Raw genomic sequence first — 6,000 nt, 5'->3', positions numbered from 1 at the left:
TGAGCATTTCTAGCATGTTTGGTTGAAATTGGAAATTTACATTTTTCACTTTTGTCAGACAATTGCAATATTCTCACAATAAGCTAATTAGCTCAATTGGAGCATTTCTAGCATGTTTGGTTGAAATTGGAATTTTACATTTTTCAGTGTTGTCAGACGTTTGTAATATTCTCACAATAAGCTAATTAGCTCAATTGGAGCATTTCTAGCATGTTTGGTTGAAATTGGAAATTTACAGTTTTCACTTTTGTCAGACAATTGCAATATTCTCACAATAAGCTAATTAGCTCAATTGGAGCATTTCTAGCATGTTTGGTTGAAATTGGAAATTTACATTTTTCACTTTTGTCAGACAATTGCAATATTCTCTCAATAAGCTAATTAGCTCAATTGGAGCATTTCTAGCATGTTTGGTTGAAATTAGAAATTTACATTTTTCAGTGTTGTCAGACGTTTGTAATATTCTCACAATAAGCTAATTAGCTCAATTGGAGCATTTTTAGCATGTTTGGTTGAAATTGGAAATTTACATTTTTCAGTTTTGTCAGACGTTTGTAATATTCTCACAATAAGCTAATTAGCTCAATTGGAGCATTTCTAGCATGTTTGGTTGAAATTGGAAATCTACATTTTTCAGTTTTGTCAGACGTTTGTAATATTCTCACAATAAGCTAATTAGCTCAATTGGAGCATTTCTAGCATGTTTGGTTGAAATTGGAAATTTACATTTTTCAGTTTTGTCATACGTTTGTAAAATTCTTACAGTAGGCTTATTTGCGCAATTTGAGCATTTCTAGCATGTTTGGTTGAAATTAGAAAATTTACTTTTTTCATTTTTGTCAGACAATTGCAATATTCTCACAATAAGCTAATTAGCTCAATTGGAGCATTTCTAGCATGTTTGGTTGAAATTGGAAATCTACATTTTTCAGTTTTGTCAGACGTTTGTAATATTCTCACAATAAGCTAATTAGCTCAATTGGAGCATTTCTAGCATGTTTGGTTGAAATTGGAAATTTACATTTTTCAGTTCTGTCATACGTTTGTAAAATTCTTACAGTAGGCTTATTTGCGCAATTTGAGCATTTCTAGCATGTTTGGTTGAAATTAGAAAATTTACTTTTTTCATTTTTGTCAGACAATTGCAATATTCTCACAATAAGCTAATTAGCTCAATTGGAGCATTTCTAGCATGTTTGGTTGAAATTGGAAATTTGAATTTTTCAGTGTTGTCAGACGTTTGTAATATTCTCACAATAAGCTAATTAGCTAAATTGGAGCATTTCTAGCATGTTTGGTTGAAATTGCAAATTTACATTTTTCACTTCTGTCAGACAATTGCAATATTCTCACAATAAGCTAATTAGCTCAATTGGAGCATTTCTAGCATGTTTGGTTGAAATTGGAAATTTACATTTTTCACTTTTGTCAGACGTTTGTAATATTCTCACAATAAGCTAATTAGCTCAATTGGAGCATTTCTAGCATGTTTGGTTGAAACTGGAAATTTACATTTTCCACTTTTGTCAGACAATTGCAATATTCTCACAATAAGCTAATTAGCTCAATTGGAGCATTTCTAGCATGTTTGGTTGAAATTGGAAATTTACATTTTTCAATTTTGTTAGACGTTTGTAATATTCTCACAATAAGCTAATTAGCTCAATTGGAGCATTTCTAGCATGTTTGGTTGAAACTGGAAATTTACATTTTTCACTTTTGTCAGACAATTGCAATATTCTCACAATAAGCTAATTAGCTCAATTGGAGCATTTCTAGCATGTTTGGTTGAAATTGGAAATTTACATTTTTCACTTTTGTCAGACGTTTGTAATATTCTCACAATAAGCTAATTAGCTCAATTGGAGCATTTCTAGCATGTTTGGTTGAAATTGGAAATTTACATTTTTCACTTTTGTCAAACAATTGCAATATTCTCTCAATAAGCTAATTAGCTCAATTGGAGCATTTCTAGCATGTTTGGTTGAAATTGGAAATTTACATTTTTCACTTTTGTCAGACGTTTGTAATATTCTCACAATAAGCTAATTAGCTCAATTGGAGCATTTCTACCACGTTTGGTTGAAATTGGAAATTTAAATTTTTCAATTTTGTCAGACAATTGCAATATTCTCACAATAAGCTAATTAGCTCAATTGGAGCATTTCTAGCATCTTCGGTTGAAATTGGAAATTTACATTTTTCAGTGTTGTCAGACGTTTGTAATATTCTCACAATAAGCTAATTAGCTCAATTGGAGCATTTCTAGCATGTTTGGTTGAAATTGGAAATTTACATTTTTCTCTTTTGTCAGACAGTTGTAATATTCTCACAATAAGCTAATTAGCTCAATTGGAGCATTTCTAGCACGTTTGGTTGAAATTGGAAATTTAAATTTTTCACTTTTGTCAGACAATTGCAATAATCTCACAGTAAGCTAATTAGCTCAATTGGAGCAATTCTAGCATGTTTGGTTGAAATTGGAAATTTACATTTTTCACTTTTGTCAGACAATTGCAATATTCTCACAATAAGCTAATTAGTTCAATTGGAGCATTTCTAGCATGTTTGGTTGAAATTGGAAATTTACATTTTTCAATTTTGTCAGACAATTGCAATATTCTCTCAATAAGCTAATTAGCTCATTTGGAGCATTTCTAGCATGTTTGGTTGAAATTAGAAATTTACATTTTTCAGTGTTGTCAGAGGTTTGTAATATTCTCACAATAAGCTAATTAGCTCAATTGGAGCATTTTTAGCACGTTTGGTTGAAATTAGAAATTTACATTTTTCACTTTTGTCAAACAATTGCAATATTCTCTCAATAAGCTAATTAGCTCAATTGGAGCATTTCTAGCATGTTTGGTTGAAATTGCAAATTTACATTTTTCGATTTTGTTAGACGTTTGTAATATTCTCACAATAAGCTAATTAGCTCAATTGGAGCATTTCTAGCATGTTTGGTTGAAATTGGAAATTTACATTTTTCACTTTTGTCAGACGTTTGTAATATTCTCACAATAAGCTAATTAGCTCAATTGGAGCATTTTTAGCACGTTTGGTTGAAATTGGAAATTTAAATTTTTCAATTTTGTCAGACAATTGCAATATTCTCACAATAAGCTAATTAGCTCAATTGGAGCATTTCTAGCATCTTCGGTTGAAATTGGAAATTTACATTTTTCAGTGTTGTCAGACGTTTGTAATATTCTCACAATAAGCTAATTAGCTCAATTGGAGCATTTCTAGCATGTTTGGTTGAAATTGGAAATTTACATTTTTCACTTTTGTCAGACGTTTGTAATATTCTCACAATAAGCTAATTAGCTCAATTGGAGCATTTCTAGCACGTTTGGTTGAAATTGGAAATTTAAATTTTTCACTTTTGTCAGACAATTGCAATATTCTCACAATAAGCTAATTAGCTCAATTGGAGCATTTCTAGCATCTTCGGTTGAAATTGGAAATTTACTTTTTTCACTTTTGTCAGACAAATGCAATATTCTCACAATAAGCTAATTAGCTCAATTGGAGCATTTCTAGCATGTTTGGTTGAAATTGGAAATTTACATTTTTCACTTTTGTCAGACAATTGCAATAATCTCGCAGTAAGCTAATTAGCTCAATTGGAGCAATTCTAGCATGTTTGGTTGAAATTGGAAATTTACATTTTTCACTTTTGTCAGACAATTGCAATATTCTCACAATAAGCTAATTAGTTCAATTGGAGCATTTCTAGCATGTTTGGTTGAAATTGGAAATTTACATTTTTCAATTTTGTCAGACAATTGCAACATTCTCTCAATAAGCTAATTAGCTCATTTGGAGCATTTCTAGCATGTTTGGTTGAAATTAGAAATTTACATTTTTCAGTGTTGTCAGACGTTTGTAATATTCTCACAATAAGCTAATTAGCTCAATTGGAGCATTTTTAGCATGTTTGGTTGAAATTGGAAATTTACATTTTTCAGTTTTGTCAGAGGTTTGTAAAATTCTTACAGTAGGCTTATTTGCGCAATTTGAGCATTTCTAGCATGTTTGGTTGAAATTGGAAATTTACATTTTTCGATTTTGTTAGACGTTTGTAATATTCTCACAATAAGCTAATTAGCTCAATTGGAGCATTTCTAGCATGTTTGGTTGAAATTGGAAATTTACATTTTTCACTTTTGTCAGACAATTGCAATATTCTCACAATAAGCTAATTAGCTCAATTGGAGCATTTCTAGCATGTTTGGTTGAATTTGGAAATTTACATTTTTCACTTTTGTCAGACGTTTGTAATATTCTCACAATAAGCTAATTAGCTCAATTGGAGCATTTCTAGCACGTTTGGTTGAAATTGGAAATTTACATTTTTCACTTTTGTCAAACAATTGCAATATTCTCTCAATAAGCTAATTAGCTCAATTGGAGCATTTCTAGCATGTTCGGTTGAAATTGGAAATTTACATTTTTCACTTTTGTCAGACGTTTGTAATATTCTCACAATAAGCTAATTAGCTCAATTGGAGCATTTCTAGCACGTTTGGTTGAAATTGGAAATTTACATTTTTCACTTTTGTCAGACAATTGCAATATTCTCTCAATAAGCTAATTAGCTCAATTGGAGCATTTCTAGCATGTTTGGTTGAAATTGGAAATTTACATTTTTCACTTCTGTCAGACAATTGCAATATTCTCACAATAAGCTAATTAGCTCAATTGGAGCATTTCTAGCATGTTTGGTTGAAATTGGAAATTTACATTTTTCAATTTTGTTAGGCGTTTGTAATATTCTCACAATAAGCTAATTAGCTCAATTGGAGCATTTCTAGCATGTTTGGTTGAAATTGGAAGTTTACATTTTTCACTTTTGTCAGACAATTGTAATATTCTCACAATAAGCTAATTAGCTCAATTGGAGCATTTCTAGCATGTTTGGTTGAAATTGGAAATTTACATTTTTCACTTTTGTCAGACAATTGCAATATTCTCACAGTAAGCTAATTAGCTCAATTGGAGCATTTCTAGCATGTTTGGTTGATATTGGAAATTTACATTTTTCACTTTTGTCAGACGTTTGTAATATTCTCACAATAAGCTAATTAGCTCAATTGGAGCATTTCTAGCACGTTTGGTTGAATTTGGAAATTTACATTTTTCACTTTTGTCAAACAATTGCAATATTCTCTCAATAAGCTAATTAGCTCAATTGGAGCATTTCTAGCATGTTCGGTTGAAATTGGAAATTTACATTTTTCACTTTTGTCAGACAATTGCAATATTCTCTCAATAAGCTAATTAGCTCAATTGGAGCATTTCTAGCATGTTTGGTTGAAATTGGAAATTTACATTTTTCAGTTTTGTCAGACGTTTGTAATATTCTCACAATAAGCTAATTAGCTCAATTGGAGCATTTCTAGCATGTTTGGTTGAAATTGGAAATTTACATTTTTCAGTGTTGTCAGACGTTTGTAATATTCTCACAATAAGCTAATTAGCTCAATTGGAGCATTTCTAGCATGTTTGGTTGAAATTGGAAATCTACATTTTTCGGTTTTGTCAGACGTTTGTAGTATTCTCACAATAAGCTAATTAGCTCAATTGGAGCATTTCTAGCATGTTTGGTTGAAATTGGAAATTTACATTTTTCAGTTTTGTCAGACGTTTGTAAAATTCTTACAGTAGGCTTATTTGCGCAATTTGAGCATTTCTAGCATGTTTGGTTGAAATTGGAAATTTACATTTTTCACTTTTGTCAGACAATTGCAATATTCTCACAATAAGCTAATTAGCTCAATTGGAGCATTTCTAGCATGTTTGGTTGAAATTGGAATTTTACATTTTTCAGTGTTGTCAGACGTTTGTAATATTCTCACAATAAGCTAATTAGCTCAATTGGAGCATTTTTAGCATGTTTGGTTGAAATTGGAAATTTACATTTTTCAGTTTTGTCAGACGTTTGTAATATTCTCACAATAAGCTAATTAGCTCAATTGGAGCATTTCTAGCATGTTT

The sequence above is a fragment of the Watersipora subatra genome, chromosome 11, assembly GCF_963576615.1.
Source record: "Watersipora subatra chromosome 11, tzWatSuba1.1, whole genome shotgun sequence".
NCBI classification, from domain to species: Eukaryota; Metazoa; Bryozoa; class Gymnolaemata; order Cheilostomatida; family Watersiporidae; genus Watersipora; species Watersipora subatra.
This window is presented reverse-complemented; position numbering follows the sequence as displayed.